This window comes from Stenella coeruleoalba (assembly GCF_951394435.1).
Source record: "Stenella coeruleoalba genome assembly, contig: scaffold_81, whole genome shotgun sequence".
Lineage (NCBI taxonomy): Eukaryota > Metazoa > Chordata > Mammalia > Artiodactyla > Delphinidae > Stenella > Stenella coeruleoalba.
Genome location: NW_027646374.1, coordinates 392,331 through 408,603, shown reverse-complemented (window position 1 = coordinate 408,603; position 16,273 = coordinate 392,331).

The window sequence follows — 16,273 nt, the reverse complement described above, 5'->3', positions numbered from 1 at the left end:
CCCCAAAGTTTGGGACGCCTCTGTTTACAAGAACCTCGTTTACAGTACAAGTTCAACATCGCAGAAAGTGAAAAATGGATAAAGAAGTTGTTGTATTTACTTACAAAGCAATATCACTCAGCAATGAAATCTATGTCATCAGGCCCTTAGCATCACAATGAGTGGATTCAGGTATGATGATTCTAACTGAAATAAGTCACACAGAAAAAGAAACATCATAAGATATCAGTAATACACGGAATGTAAACTTGGCTACACAGGAACTGAATTACAGAACAGAACAGGGTCTCAAATTTAGAAAACCAACTTATGCTTGCTTAAGGGTAAAGGTGAGTTGGGGTGCTGCATAAAACCAGAGATTGAAATGAGCACAGATAAAGTTCCTTAAGTCAAATATGGAATAGACAAGAGCTACTCCTTGCTCAACGAAATGGACTCAACACCGCATATTAAACGCCTAAGAATGTACCTGACTAGTAAGTATCTTAAAACCTATGGATTGCTATGTCTCCGAAAGAGAATCAAGCATGTGTACAGGGGCATAAACGCAGCAGTGATAGGATTGGAGACATTCGGTGAGCAAATGAAGACCCTTTGAAGTCATATTGCATGGTACCCATTACACGGGTCTTAACTCTCCAGGTTTAAGGTATTCTTCCTTCAGCTAAAACATGCATGTGGAACCCAAGTATGATCAACCATGTGAACGGGAGACGTGTTCAAATATGTCTTAGTTTTCCTCCCCTGGTACTCGGGTGCAACATTCCAGACGCTTTACTAACACTCTCCCGACTTGGAGAGTCAGTCCCTTTAAACTCCTGTTTGGCCCAGTTTGCAATTTCTGCGGAAGATGAACAGGAATAGCGAGAACCAATGAGAGACTAGCTGGAGGTGTCTGGACGGGCAAATTTAACTCTCATTTCCCACCAGGAAGAGGAATTAACCAAAGGCTCAGCGTGCCGTGCCGGAACCAGATTAGGGCCTGAAGCCATCCTGCGGTGTTGCGGCCAGCTCAAAAGAAAGCGAGTTGAAGAAAGGAGCTCAGGGGCACTGTAATTCACAAACCTGCAGAGTTATAAATGACAGCTATCGTCCAAAAATAGACTGAAGTAAGGCTGCCAAGAGGACTTGAAAGCGGGGCAGAATTGCAGGAAACCGATTTCAGGAGGTAGACTGGAATTGCATTGAAAGCATAGGAAAAGAGGCAGAACGTCCACAATGATGCACTTGGCCAAAAAGGGCGTATGCGTTTTTTCCTGAATATATTCAGGAAAAAACACATACGCCATTTTTGGCCAACCAAGCAAGCTTGCAAAGGAAATCTGCACTACAATGAAGTCTCACTTCCCCCTGGTCAAAAGGGCCATCTGAAAAAAGTGTAAAATCCAGAAAGGCAGGACAGGCCATGGAGAACTGGGAGCCTTGTTATGCTGATGGGCGGGATGTAAATTGCCAACAACCACTCGGGAGAAGTGTATGGTGTTTCCTGAAACATCTAAAAAACAAAGCAACAGAGCCTAGGGCACTTCCACTTATGGTCCTATAGCTTAGGGAAATTAAAATCAAAAAGACACAGCCACCCCAAAGTTTGGAACGGCTCTGTTTACAAGAACCTCTTTTACCGTACAAGTTCAACATCGCAGAAAGTGAAAAATGGATAAAGAACTTGTGGTACTTACGTACAATGCAGTATCACTCAGCAATGAAATCTATGTCATCAGGCACGTAGCAGCATAATGAGTAGATTCAGATACGATGATTCTAACTGAAATAAGTCACACAGAAAAAGAAACATCATAAGATATCACTAATACACGGAATGTAAACTTGGCTACACAAGAACTGAATTCCAAAACAGAACAGGTTCTCAAATTTAGAAAACCAACTTATGCTTGCTTAAGGGGAAAGGTGAGTTGGGTTGCTGCATAAAACCAGAGATTGAAATGAGCACAGATAAAGTTCCTTAAGCCAAATATGGAATAGACAAGAGCCACTCCTTGCTCAACGAAATGGACTCAACACCGCATATTAAACGCCTAAGAATGTACCTGACTAGTAAGTATCTTAAAACCTATGGATTGCTATGTCTCCGAAAGAGAATCAAGCATGTGTACAGGGGCATAAACGCAGCAGTGATAGGATTGGAGAGGTTCGGTGAGCAAATGAAGACCCTTTGAAGTCATATTGCATGGTACCCATTCCACGGGTTTCAATTACCCAGGTTTTAGGTATTCTTCCTTCAGCTAAAACATGCATGTGGAACCCAGAGTATGATCAACCATGTGATCGGGAGACGTGTTCAAATATGTCTCAGTTTTCCTCCCTTGGTACTCGGGTGCAACATTCCAGACGCTTTACTAACACTCTCCCCACTTGGAGAGTCAGCGCCTTTAACCTCCTGTTTGGCCCAGTTTGCAATTTCTGCGGAAGATGAACAGGAATAGCGAGAACAAATGAGAGGCTAGCTGGAGGTGTCTGGACGGGCAAATTTAACTCTCATTTCCCACCAGGAAGAGGAAATAACCAAAGGCTCAGCGTGCCGTACCGGAACCAGATTAGGGCCTGAAGTCATCCTGCGGTGTTGCGGCCAGCTCAAAAGAAAGCGAGTTGAAGAAAGGAGCTCAGGGACACTGTAATTCACAAACCTGCAGAGTTATAAATGACAGCTATCGTCCAAAAATAGACTGAAGTAAGGCTGCCAAGAGGACTTGAAAGCGGGGCAGAATTGCAGGAAACCGATTTCAGGAGGTAGACTGGAATTGCATTGAAAGCATAGGAAAAGAGGCAGAACGTCCACAATGATGCACTTGGCCAAAAAGGGCGTATGCGTTTTTTCCTGAATATATTCAGGAAAAAACGCATACGCCCTTTTTGGCCAACCAAGCAAGCTTGCAAAGGAAATCTGCACTACAATGAAGTCTCACTTCCCCCCGGTCAAAAGGGCCATCTGAAAAAAGTGTAAAATCCAGAAAGGCAGGACAGGCCATGGAGAACTGGGAGCCTTGTTATGCTGATGGGTGGGATGTAAATTGCCAACAACCACTCGGGAGAAGTGTATGGTGTTTCCTGAAACATCTAAAAAACAAAGCAACAGAACCTAGGGCACTTTCACTTATGGTCCTATAGCTTAGGGAAATTAAAATCAAAAAGACACAGCCACCCCAAAGTTTGGAATGGCTCTGTTTACAAGAACCTCGTTTACAGTACAAGTTCAACATCGCAGAAAGTGAAAAATGGAAAGAAGTTGTGGTATTTACTTACAAAGCAATATCACTCAGCAATGAAATCTGTGTCATCAGGCCCTTAGCAGCACAATGAGTGGATTCAGGTATCATGATTCTAACTGAAGTAAGTCACACAGAAAAAGAAACATCATAAGATATCAGTAATAAACGGAATGTAAACTTGGCTACACAGGAACTGAATTACAGAACAGAACAGGGTCTCAAATTTAGAAAACCAACTTATGCTTGCTTAAGGGTAAAGGTGAGTTGGGGTGCTGCATAAAACCAGAGATTGAAATGAGCACAGATAAAGTTCCTTAAGTCAAATATGGAATAGACAAGAGCTACTCCTTGCTCAACGAAATGGACTCAACACCGCATATTAAACGCCTAAGAATGTACCTGACTAGTAAGTATCTTAAAACCTATGGATTGCTATGTCTCTGAAAGAGAATCAAGCATGTGTACAGGGGCATAAACGCAGCAGTGATAGGATTGGAGAGGTTCGGTGAGCAAATGAAGACCCTTTGAAGTCATATTGCATGGTACCCATTCCACGGGTCTCAACTCTCCAGGTTTAATGTATTCTTCCTTCAGCTAAAACATGCATGTGGAACCCAAGTATGATCAACCATGTGAACGGGAGACGTGTTCAAATATGTCTCAGTTTTCCTCCCCTGGTACTCGGGTGCAACATTCCAGACGCTTTACTAACACTCTCCCCACTTGGAGAGTCAGCGTCTTTAACCTCCTGTTAGGCCCAGTTTGCAATTTCTGCGGAAGATGAACAGGAATAGCGAGAACCAATGAGAGACTAGCTGGAGGTGTCTGAACGGGCAAATTTAACTCTCATTTCCCACCAGGAAGAGGAAATAACCAAAGGCTCAGCGTGCCGTGCCGGAACCAGATTAGGGCCTGAAGCCATCCTGCGGTGTTGCGGCCAGGTCACAAGAAAGCGAGTTGAAGAAAGGAGCTCAGGGGCACTGTAATTCACAAACCTGCAGAGTTATAAATGACAGCTATCGTCCAAAAATAGACTGAAGTAAGGCTGCCAAGAGGACTTGAAAGCGGGGAAGAATTGCAGGAAACCGATTTCAGGAGGTAGACTGGAATTGCATTGAAAGCATAGGAAAAGAGGCAGAACGTCCACAATGATGCACTTGGCCAAAAAGGGCGTATGCGTTTTTTCCTGAATGTATTCAGGAAAAAACGCATACGCCCTTTTTGGCCATCCAAGCAAGCTTGCAAAGGAAATCTGCACTACAATGAAGTCTCACTTCCCCCCGGTCAAAAGGGCCATCTGAAAAAAGTGTAAAATCCAGAAAGGCAGGACAGGCCATGGAGAACTGGGAGCCTTGTTATGCTGATGGGCGGGATGTAAATTGCCAACAACCACTCGGGAGAAGAGTACGGTGTTTCCTGAAACATCTAAAAAACAAAGCAACAGAACATAGGGCACTTCCACTTATGGTCCTATAGCTTAGGGAAATTAAAATCAAAAAGACACAGCCACCCCAAAGTTTGGGACGCCTCTGTTTACAAGAACCTCGTTTACAGTACAAGTTCAACATCGCAGAAAGTGAAAAATGGATAAAGAAGTTGTGGTATTTACTTACAAAGCAATATCACTCAACAATGAAATCTATGTCATCAGGCCCTTAGCATCACAATGAGTGGATTCAGGTATGATGATTCTAACTGAAATAAGTCACACAGAAAAAGAAACATCATAAGATATCAGTAATACACGGAATGTAAACTTGGCTACACAGGAACTGAATTACAGAACAGAACAGGGTCTCAAATTTAGAAAACCAACTTATGCTTGCTTAAGGGTAAAGGTGAGTTGGGGTGCTGCATAAAACCAGAGATTGAAATGAGCACAGATAAAGTTCCTTAAGTCAAATATGGAATACACAAGAGCTATTCCTTGCTCAACGAAATGGACTCAACACCGCATATTAAACGCCTAAGAATGTACCTGACTAGTAAGTATCGTAAAACCTATGGATTGCTATGTCTCCAAAAGAGAATCAAGCATGTGTACAGGGGCATAAACGCAGCAGTGATAGGATTGGAGAGGTTCGGTGAGCAAATGAAGACCCTTTGAAGTCATATTGCATGGTACCCATTACACGGGTCTTAACTCTCCAGGTTTAAGGTATTCTTCCTTCAGCTAAAACATGCATGTGGAACCCAAGTATGATCAACCATGTGAACGGGAGACGTGTTCAAATATGTCTCAGTTTTCCTCCCCTGGTACTCGGGTGCAACATTCCAGACGCTTTACTAACACTCTCCCCACTTGGAGAGTCAGTCCCTTTAACCTCCTGTTTGGCCCAGTTTGCAATTTCTGCGGAAGATGAACAGGAATAGCGAGAACCAATGAGAGGCTAGCTGGAGGTGTCTGGACGGGCAAATTTAACTCTCATTTCCCACCAGGAAGAGGAATTAACCAAAGGCTCAGCATGCCGGGCCGGAACCAGATTAGGGCCTGAAGCCATCCTGCGGTGTTGCGGCCAGGTCACAAGAAAGCGAGTTGAAGAAAGGAGCTCAGGGGCACTGTAATTCACAAACCTGCAGAGTTATAAATGACAGCTATCGTCCAAAAATAGACTGAAGTAAGGCTGCCAAGAGGATTTGAAAGCGGGGCAGAATTGCAGGAAACCGATTTCAGGAGGTAGACTGGAATTGCATTGAAAGCATAGGAAAAGAGGCAGAACGGCCACAATGATGCACTTGGCCAAAAAGGGCATATGCGTTTTTTCCTGAATATATTCAGGAAAAAACGCATACGCCCTTTTTGGCCAACCAAGCAAGCTTGCAAAGGAAATCTGCACTACAATGAAGTCTCACTTCCCCCCGGTCAAAAGGGCCATCTGAAAAAAGTGTAAAATCCAGAAAGGCAGGACAGGCCATGGAGAACTGGGAGCCTTGTTATGCTGATGGGCGGGATGTAAATTGCCAACAGACACTCAGGAGAAGTGTATGGTGTTTCCTGAAACATCTAAAAAACAAAGCAACAGAGCCTAGGGCACTGCCACTTATGGTCCTATAGCTTAGGGAAATTAAAATCAAAAAGACACAGCCACCCCAAAGTTTGGGACGCCTCTGTTTACAAGAACCTCGTTTACAGTACAAGTTCAACATCGCAGAAAGTGAAAAATGGATAAAGAAGTTGTTGTATTTACTTACAAAGCAATATCACTCAGCAATGAAATCTATGTCATCAGGCCCTTAGCATCACAATGAGTGGATTCAGGTATGATGATTCTAACTGAAATAAGTCACACAGAAAAAGAAACATCATAAGATATCAGTAATACACGGAATGTAAACTTGGCTACACAGGAACTGAATTACAGAACAGAACAGGGTCTCAAATTTAGAAAACCAACTTATGCTTGCTTAAGGGTAAAGGTGAGTTGGGGTGCTGCATAAAACCAGAGATTGAAATGAGCACAGATAAAGTTCCTTAAGTCAAATATGGAATAGACAAGAGCTACTCCTTGCTCAACGAAATGGACTCAACACCGCATATTAAACGCCTAAGAATGTACCTGACTAGTAAGTATCTTAAAACCTATGGATTGCTATGTCTCCGAAAGAGAATCAAGCATGTGTACAGGGGCATAAACGCAGCAGTGATAGGATTGGAGACATTCGGTGAGCAAATGAAGACCCTTTGAAGTCATATTGCATGGTACCCATTACACGGGTCTTAACTCTCCAGGTTTAAGGTATTCTTCCTTCAGCTAAAACATGCATGTGGAACCCAAGTATGATCAACCATGTGAACGGGAGACGTGTTCAAATATGTCTTAGTTTTCCTCCCCTGGTACTCGGGTGCAACATTCCAGACGCTTTACTAACACTCTCCCGACTTGGAGAGTCAGTCCCTTTAAACTCCTGTTTGGCCCAGTTTGCAATTTCTGCGGAAGATGAACAGGAATAGCGAGAACCAATGAGAGACTAGCTGGAGGTGTCTGGACGGGCAAATTTAACTCTCATTTCCCACCAGGAAGAGGAATTAACCAAAGGCTCAGCGTGCCGTGCCGGAACCAGATTAGGGCCTGAAGCCATCCTGCGGTGTTGCGGCCAGCTCAAAAGAAAGCGAGTTGAAGAAAGGAGCTCAGGGGCACTGTAATTCACAAACCTGCAGAGTTATAAATGACAGCTATCGTCCAAAAATAGACTGAAGTAAGGCTGCCAAGAGGACTTGAAAGCGGGGCAGAATTGCAGGAAACCGATTTCAGGAGGTAGACTGGAATTGCATTGAAAGCATAGGAAAAGAGGCAGAACGTCCACAATGATGCACTTGGCCAAAAAGGGCGTATGCGTTTTTTCCTGAATATATTCAGGAAAAAACACATACGCCATTTTTGGCCAACCAAGCAAGCTTGCAAAGGAAATCTGCACTACAATGAAGTCTCACTTCCCCCTGGTCAAAAGGGCCATCTGAAAAAAGTGTAAAATCCAGAAAGGCAGGACAGGCCATGGAGAACTGGGAGCCTTGTTATGCTGATGGGCGGGATGTAAATTGCCAACAACCACTCGGGAGAAGTGTATGGTGTTTCCTGAAACATCTAAAAAACAAAGCAACAGAGCCTAGGGCACTTCCACTTATGGTCCTATAGCTTAGGGAAATTAAAATCAAAAAGACACAGCCACCCCAAAGTTTGGAACGGCTCTGTTTACAAGAACCTCTTTTACCGTACAAGTTCAACATCGCAGAAAGTGAAAAATGGATAAAGAACTTGTGGTACTTACGTACAATGCAGTATCACTCAGCAATGAAATCTATGTCATCAGGCACGTAGCAGCATAATGAGTAGATTCAGATACGATGATTCTAACTGAAATAAGTCACACAGAAAAAGAAACATCATAAGATATCACTAATACACGGAATGTAAACTTGGCTACACAAGAACTGAATTCCAAAACAGAACAGGTTCTCAAATTTAGAAAACCAACTTATGCTTGCTTAAGGGGAAAGGTGAGTTGGGTTGCTGCATAAAACCAGAGATTGAAATGAGCACAGATAAAGTTCCTTAAGCCAAATATGGAATAGACAAGAGCTACTCCTTGCTCAACGAAATGGACTCAACACCGCATATTAAACGCCTAAGAATGTACCTGACTAGTAAGTATCTTAAAACCTATGGATTGCTATGTCTCCGAAAGAGAATCAAGCATGTGTACAGGGGCATAAACGCAGCAGTGATAGGATTGGAGAGGTTCGGTGAGCAAATGAAGACCCTTTGAAGTCATATTGCATGGTACCCATTCCACGGGTTTCAATTACCCAGGTTTTAGGTATTCTTCCTTCAGCTAAAACATGCATGTGGAACCCAGAGTATGATCAACCATGTGATCGGGAGACGTGTTCAAATATGTCTCAGTTTTCCTCCCTTGGTACTCGGGTGCAACATTCCAGACGCTTTACTAACACTCTCCCCACTTGGAGAGTCAGCGCCTTTAACCTCCTGTTTGGCCCAGTTTGCAATTTCTGCGGAAGATGAACAGGAATAGCGAGAACAAATGAGAGGCTAGCTGGAGGTGTCTGGACGGGCAAATTTAACTCTCATTTCCCACCAGGAAGAGGAAATAACCAAAGGCTCAGCGTGCCGTACCGGAACCAGATTAGGGCCTGAAGTCATCCTGCGGTGTTGCGGCCAGCTCAAAAGAAAGCGAGTTGAAGAAAGGAGCTCAGGGACACTGTAATTCACAAACCTGCAGAGTTATAAATGACAGCTATCGTCCAAAAATAGACTGAAGTAAGGCTGCCAAGAGGACTTGAAAGCGGGGCAGAATTGCAGGAAACCGATTTCAGGAGGTAGACTGGAATTGCATTGAAAGCATAGGAAAAGAGGCAGAACGTCCACAATGATGCACTTGGCCAAAAAGGGCGTATGCGTTTTTTCCTGAATATATTCAGGAAAAAACGCATACGCCCTTTTTGGCCAACCAAGCAAGCTTGCAAAGGAAATCTGCACTACAATGAAGTCTCACTTCCCCCCGGTCAAAAGGGCCATCTGAAAAAAGTGTAAAATCCAGAAAGGCAGGACAGGCCATGGAGAACTGGGAGCCTTGTTATGCTGATGGGTGGGATGTAAATTGCCAACAACCACTCGGGAGAAGTGTATGGTGTTTCCTGAAACATCTAAAAAACAAAGCAACAGAACCTAGGGCACTTTCACTTATGGTCCTATAGCTTAGGGAAATTAAAATCAAAAAGACACAGCCACCCCAAAGTTTGGAATGGCTCTGTTTACAAGAACCTCGTTTACAGTACAAGTTCAACATCGCAGAAAGTGAAAAATGGAAAGAAGTTGTGGTATTTACTTACAAAGCAATATCACTCAGCAATGAAATCTGTGTCATCAGGCCCTTAGCAGCACAATGAGTGGATTCAGGTATCATGATTCTAACTGAAGTAAGTCACACAGAAAAAGAAACATCATAAGATATCAGTAATAAACGGAATGTAAACTTGGCTACACAGGAACTGAATTACAGAACAGAACAGGGTCTCAAATTTAGAAAACCAACTTATGCTTGCTTAAGGGTAAAGGTGAGTTGGGGTGCTGCATAAAACCAGAGATTGAAATGAGCACAGATAAAGTTCCTTAAGTCAAATATGGAATAGACAAGAGCTACTCCTTGCTCAACGAAATGGACTCAACACCGCATATTAAACGCCTAAGAATGTACCTGACTAGTAAGTATCTTAAAACCTATGGATTGCTATGTCTCTGAAAGAGAATCAAGCATGTGTACAGGGGCATAAACGCAGCAGTGATAGGATTGGAGAGGTTCGGTGAGCAAATGAAGACCCTTTGAAGTCATATTGCATGGTACCCATTCCACGGGTCTCAACTCTCCAGGTTTAATGTATTCTTCCTTCAGCTAAAACATGCATGTGGAACCCAAGTATGATCAACCATGTGAACGGGAGACGTGTTCAAATATGTCTCAGTTTTCCTCCCCTGGTACTCGGGTGCAACATTCCAGACGCTTTACTAACACTCTCCCCACTTGGAGAGTCAGCGTCTTTAACCTCCTGTTAGGCCCAGTTTGCAATTTCTGCGGAAGATGAACAGGAATAGCGAGAACCAATGAGAGACTAGCTGGAGGTGTCTGAACGGGCAAATTTAACTCTCATTTCCCACCAGGAAGAGGAAATAACCAAAGGCTCAGCGTGCCGTGCCGGAACCAGATTAGGGCCTGAAGCCATCCTGCGGTGTTGCGGCCAGGTCACAAGAAAGCGAGTTGAAGAAAGGAGCTCAGGGGCACTGTAATTCACAAACCTGCAGAGTTATAAATGACAGCTATCGTCCAAAAATAGACTGAAGTAAGGCTGCCAAGAGGACTTGAAAGCGGGGAAGAATTGCAGGAAACCGATTTCAGGAGGTAGACTGGAATTGCATTGAAAGCATAGGAAAAGAGGCAGAACGTCCACAATGATGCACTTGGCCAAAAAGGGCGTATGCGTTTTTTCCTGAATGTATTCAGGAAAAAACGCATACGCCCTTTTTGGCCATCCAAGCAAGCTTGCAAAGGAAATCTGCACTACAATGAAGTCTCACTTCCCCCCGGTCAAAAGGGCCATCTGAAAAAAGTGTAAAATCCAGAAAGGCAGGACAGGCCATGGAGAACTGGGAGCCTTGTTATGCTGATGGGCGGGATGTAAATTGCCAACAACCACTCGGGAGAAGAGTACGGTGTTTCCTGAAACATCTAAAAAACAAAGCAACAGAACATAGGGCACTTCCACTTATGGTCCTATAGCTTAGGGAAATTAAAATCAAAAAGACACAGCCACCCCAAAGTTTGGGACGCCTCTGTTTACAAGAACCTCGTTTACAGTACAAGTTCAACATCGCAGAAAGTGAAAAATGGATAAAGAAGTTGTGGTATTTACTTACAAAGCAATATCACTCAACAATGAAATCTATGTCATCAGGCCCTTAGCATCACAATGAGTGGATTCAGGTATGATGATTCTAACTGAAATAAGTCACACAGAAAAAGAAACATCATAAGATATCAGTAATACACGGAATGTAAACTTGGCTACACAGGAACTGAATTACAGAACAGAACAGGGTCTCAAATTTAGAAAACCAACTTATGCTTGCTTAAGGGTAAAGGTGAGTTGGGGTGCTGCATAAAACCAGAGATTGAAATGAGCACAGATAAAGTTCCTTAAGTCAAATATGGAATACACAAGAGCTATTCCTTGCTCAACGAAATGGACTCAACACCGCATATTAAACGCCTAAGAATGTACCTGACTAGTAAGTATCGTAAAACCTATGGATTGCTATGTCTCCAAAAGAGAATCAAGCATGTGTACAGGGGCATAAACGCAGCAGTGATAGGATTGGAGAGGTTCGGTGAGCAAATGAAGACCCTTTGAAGTCATATTGCATGGTACCCATTACACGGGTCTTAACTCTCCAGGTTTAAGGTATTCTTCCTTCAGCTAAAACATGCATGTGGAACCCAAGTATGATCAACCATGTGAACGGGAGACGTGTTCAAATATGTCTCAGTTTTCCTCCCCTGGTACTCGGGTGCAACATTCCAGACGCTTTACTAACACTCTCCCCACTTGGAGAGTCAGCGCCTTTAACCTCCTGTTTGGCCCAGTTTGCAATTTCTGCGGAAGATGAACAGGAATAGCGAGAACCAATGAGAGGCTAGCTGGAGGTGTCTGGACGGGCAAATTTAACTCTCATTTCCCACCAGGAAGAGGAAATAACCAAAGGCTCAGCGTGCCGTACCGGAACCAGATTAGGGCCTGAAGCCATCCTGCGGTGTTGCGGCCAGCTCAAAAGAAAGCGAGTTGAAGAAAGGAGCTCAGGGGCACTGTAATTCACAAACCTGCAGAGTTATAAATGACAGCTATCGTCCAAAAATAGACTGAAGTAAGGCTGCCAAGAGGACTTGAAAGCGGGGCAGAATTGCAGGAAACCGATTTCAGGAGGTAGACTGGAATTGCATTGAAAGCATAGGAAAAGAGGCAGAACGTCCACAATGATGCACTTGGCCAAAAAGGGCGTATGCGTTTTTTCCTGAATATATTCAGGAAAAAACGCATACGCCCTTTTTGGCCAACCAAGCAAGCTTGCAAAGGAAATCTGCACTACAATGAAGTCTCACTTCCCCCCGGTCAAAAGGGCCATCTGAAAAAAGTGTAAAATCCAGAAAGGCAGGACAGGCCATGGAGAACAGGGAGCCTTGTTATGCTGATGGGCGGGATGTAAATTGCCAACAACCACTCGGGAGAAGTGTATGGTGTTTCCTGAAACATCTAAAAAACAAAGCAACAGAGCCTAGGGCACTTCCACTTATGGTCCTATAGCTTAGGGAAATTAAAATCAAAAAGACACAGCCACCCCAAAGTTTGGAACGGCTCTGTTTACAAGAACCTCGTTTACAGTACAAGTTCAACATCGCAGAAAGTGAAAAATGGATAAAGAAGTTGTGGTATTCACTTACAAAGCAATATCACTCAGCAATGAAATCTATGTCATCAGGCCCTTAGCAGCACAATGAGTGGATTCAGGTATGATGATTCTAACTGAAATAAGTCACACAGAAAAAGAAACATCATAAGATATCAGTAATACACGGAATGGAAACTTGGCTACAGAGGAACTGAATTACAGAACAGAACAGGGTCTCAAATTTAGAAAACCAACTTATGCTTGCTTAAGGGTAAAGGTGAGTTGGGGTGCTGCATAAAACCAGAGATTGAAATGAGCACAGATAAAGTTCCTTAAGCCAAATATGGAATAGACAAGAGCCACTCCTTGCTCAACGAAATGGACTCAACACCGCATATTAAACGCCTAAGAATGTACCTGACTAGTAAGTATCTTAAAACCTATGGATTGCTATGTCTCCGAAAGAGAATCAAGCATGTGTACAGGGGCATAAACGCAGCAGTGATAGGATTGGAGAGGTTCGGTGAGCAAATGAAGACCTTTTGAAGTCATATTGCATGGTACCCATTCCACGGGTTTCAATTACCCAGGTTTTAGGTATTCTTCCTTCAGCTAAAACAGGCATGTGGAACCCAGAGTATGATCAACCATGTGATCGGGAGACGTGTTCAAATATGTCTCAGTTTTCCTCCCCTGGTACTCGGGTGCAACATTCCAGACGCTTTACTAACACTCTCCCCACTTGGAGAGTCAGCGCCTTTAACCTCCTGTTTGGCCCAGTTTGCAATTTCTGCGGAAGATGAACAGGAATAGCGAGAACCAATGAGAGGCTAGCTGGAGGTGTCTGGACGGGCAAATTTAACTCTCATTTCCCACCAGGAAGAGGAAATAACCAAAGGCTCAGCGTGCCGTGCCGGAACCAGATTAGGGCCTGAAGCCATCCTGCGGTGTTGCGGCCAGGTCACAAGAAAGCGAGTTGAAGAAAGGAGCTCAGGGGCACTGTAATTCACAAACCTGCAGAGTTATAAATGACAGCTATCGTCCAAAAATAGACTGAAGTAAGGCTGCCAAGAGGACTTGAAAGTGGGGCAGAATTGCAGGAAACCGATTTAAGGAGGTAGACTGGAATTGCATTGAAAGCATAGGAAAAGAGGCAGAACGTCCACAATGATGCACTTGGCCAAAAAGGGCGTATGCGTTTTTTCCTGAATATATTCAGGAAAAAACGCATACGCCCTTTTTGGCCAACCAAGAAAGCTTGCAAAGGAAATCTGCACTACAATGAAGTCTCACTTCCCCCCGGTCAAAAGGGCCATCTGAAAAAAGTGTAAAATCCAGAAAGGCAGGACAGGCCATGGAGAACTGGGAGCCTTGTTATGCTGATGGGCAGGATGTAAATTGCCAACAGACACTCGGGAGAAGTGTATGGTGTTTCCTGAAACATCTAAAAAACAAAGCAACAGAGCCTAGGGCACTGCCACTTATGGTCCTATAGCTTAGGGAAATTAAAATCAAAAAGACACAGCCACCCTAAAGTTTGGGACGCCTCTGTTTACAAGAACCTCGTTTAAGGTACAAGTTCAACATCGCAGAAAGTGAAAAATGGATAAAGAACTTGTGGTACTTACGTACAATGCAGTATCACTCAGCAATGAAATCTATGTCATCAGGCACGTAGCAGCATAATGAGTAGATTCAGGTACGATGATTCTAACTGAAATAAGTCACACAGAAAAAGAAACATCATAAGATATCACTAATACACGGAATGTAAACTTGGCTACACAGGAACTGAATTCCAAAACAGAACAGGTTCTCAAATTTAGAAAACCAACTTATGCTTGCTTAAGGGGAAAGGTGAGTTGGGTTGCTGCATAAAACCAGAGATTGAAATGAGCACAGATAAAGTTCCTTAAGCCAAATATGGAATAGACAAGAGCCACTCCTTGCTCAACGAAATGGACTCAACACCGCATATTAAACGCCTAAGAATGTACCTGACTAGTAAGTATCTTAAAACCTATGGATTGCTATGTCTCCGAAAGAGAATCAAGCATGTGTACAGGGGCATAAACGCAGCAGTGATAGGATTGGAGAGGTTTGGTGAGCAAATGAAGACCCTTTGAAGTCATATTGCATGGTACCCATTCCACGGGTTTCAATTACCAAGGTTTTAGGTATTCTTCCTTCAGCTAAAACAGGCATGTGGAACCCAGAGTATGATCAACCATGTGATCGGGAGACGTGTTCAAATATGTCTCAGTTTTCCTCCCCTGGTACTCGGGTGCAACATTCCAGACGCTTTACTAACACTCTCCCCACTTGGAGAGTCAGCGCCTTTAAACTCCTGTTTGGCACAGTTTGCAATTTCTGCGGAAGATGAACAGGAATAGCGAGAACCAATGAGAGGCTAGCTGGAGGTGTCTGGACGGGCAAATTTAACTCTCATTTCCCAACAGGAAGAGGAAATAACCAAAGGCTCAGCGTGCCGTACCGGAACCAGATTAGGGCCTGAAGCCATCCTGCGGTGTTGCGGCCAGCTCAAAAGAAAGCGAGTTGAAGAAAGGAGCTCAGGGGCACTGTAATTCACAAACCTGCAGAGTTATAAATGACAGCTATCGTCCAAAAATAGACTGAAGTAAGGCTGCCAAGAGGACTTGAAAGCGGGGCAGAATTGCAGGAAACCGATTTCAGGAGGTAGACTGAAATTGCATTGAAAGCATAGGAAAAGAGGCAGAACGTCCACAATGATGCACTTGGCCAAAAAGGGCGTATGCGTTTTTTCCTGAATATATTCAGGAAAAAACGCATACGCCCTATTAGGCCAACCAAGCAAGCTTGCAAAGGAAATCTGCACTACAATGAAGTCTCACTTCCCCCCGGTCAAAAGGGCCATCTGAAAAAAGTGTAAAATCCAGAAAGGCAGGACAGGCCATGGAGAACTGGGAGCCTTGTTATGCTGATGGGCGGGATGTAAATTGCCAACAACCACTCGGGAGAAGTGTATGGTGTTTCCTGAAACATCTAAAAAACAAAGCAACAGAGCCTAGGGCACTGCCACTTATGGTCCTATAGCTTAGGGAAATTAAAATCAAAAAGACACAGCCACCCCAAAGTTTGGGACGCCTCTGTTTACAAGAACCTCGTTTCCAGTACAAGTTCAACATCGCAGAAAGTGAAAAATGGATAAAGAAGTTGTGGTATTTACTTACAAAGCAATATCACTCAGCAATGAAATCTATGTCACCAGGCCCTTAGCATCACAATGAGTGGATTCAGGTATGATGATTCTAACTGAAATAAGTCACACAGAAAAAGAAACATCATAAGATATCAGTAATACACGGAATGTAAACTTGGCTACACAGGAACTGAATTACAGAACAGAACAGGGTCTCAAATTTAGAAAACCAACTTATGCTTGCTTAAGGGGAAAGGTGAGTTGGGGTGCTGCATAAAACCAGAGATTGAAATGAGCACAGATAAAGTTCCTTAAGCCAAATATGGAATAGACAAGAGCCACTCCTTGCTCAACAAAATGGACTCAACACCGCATATTAAACGCCTAAGAATGTACCTGACTAGTAAGTA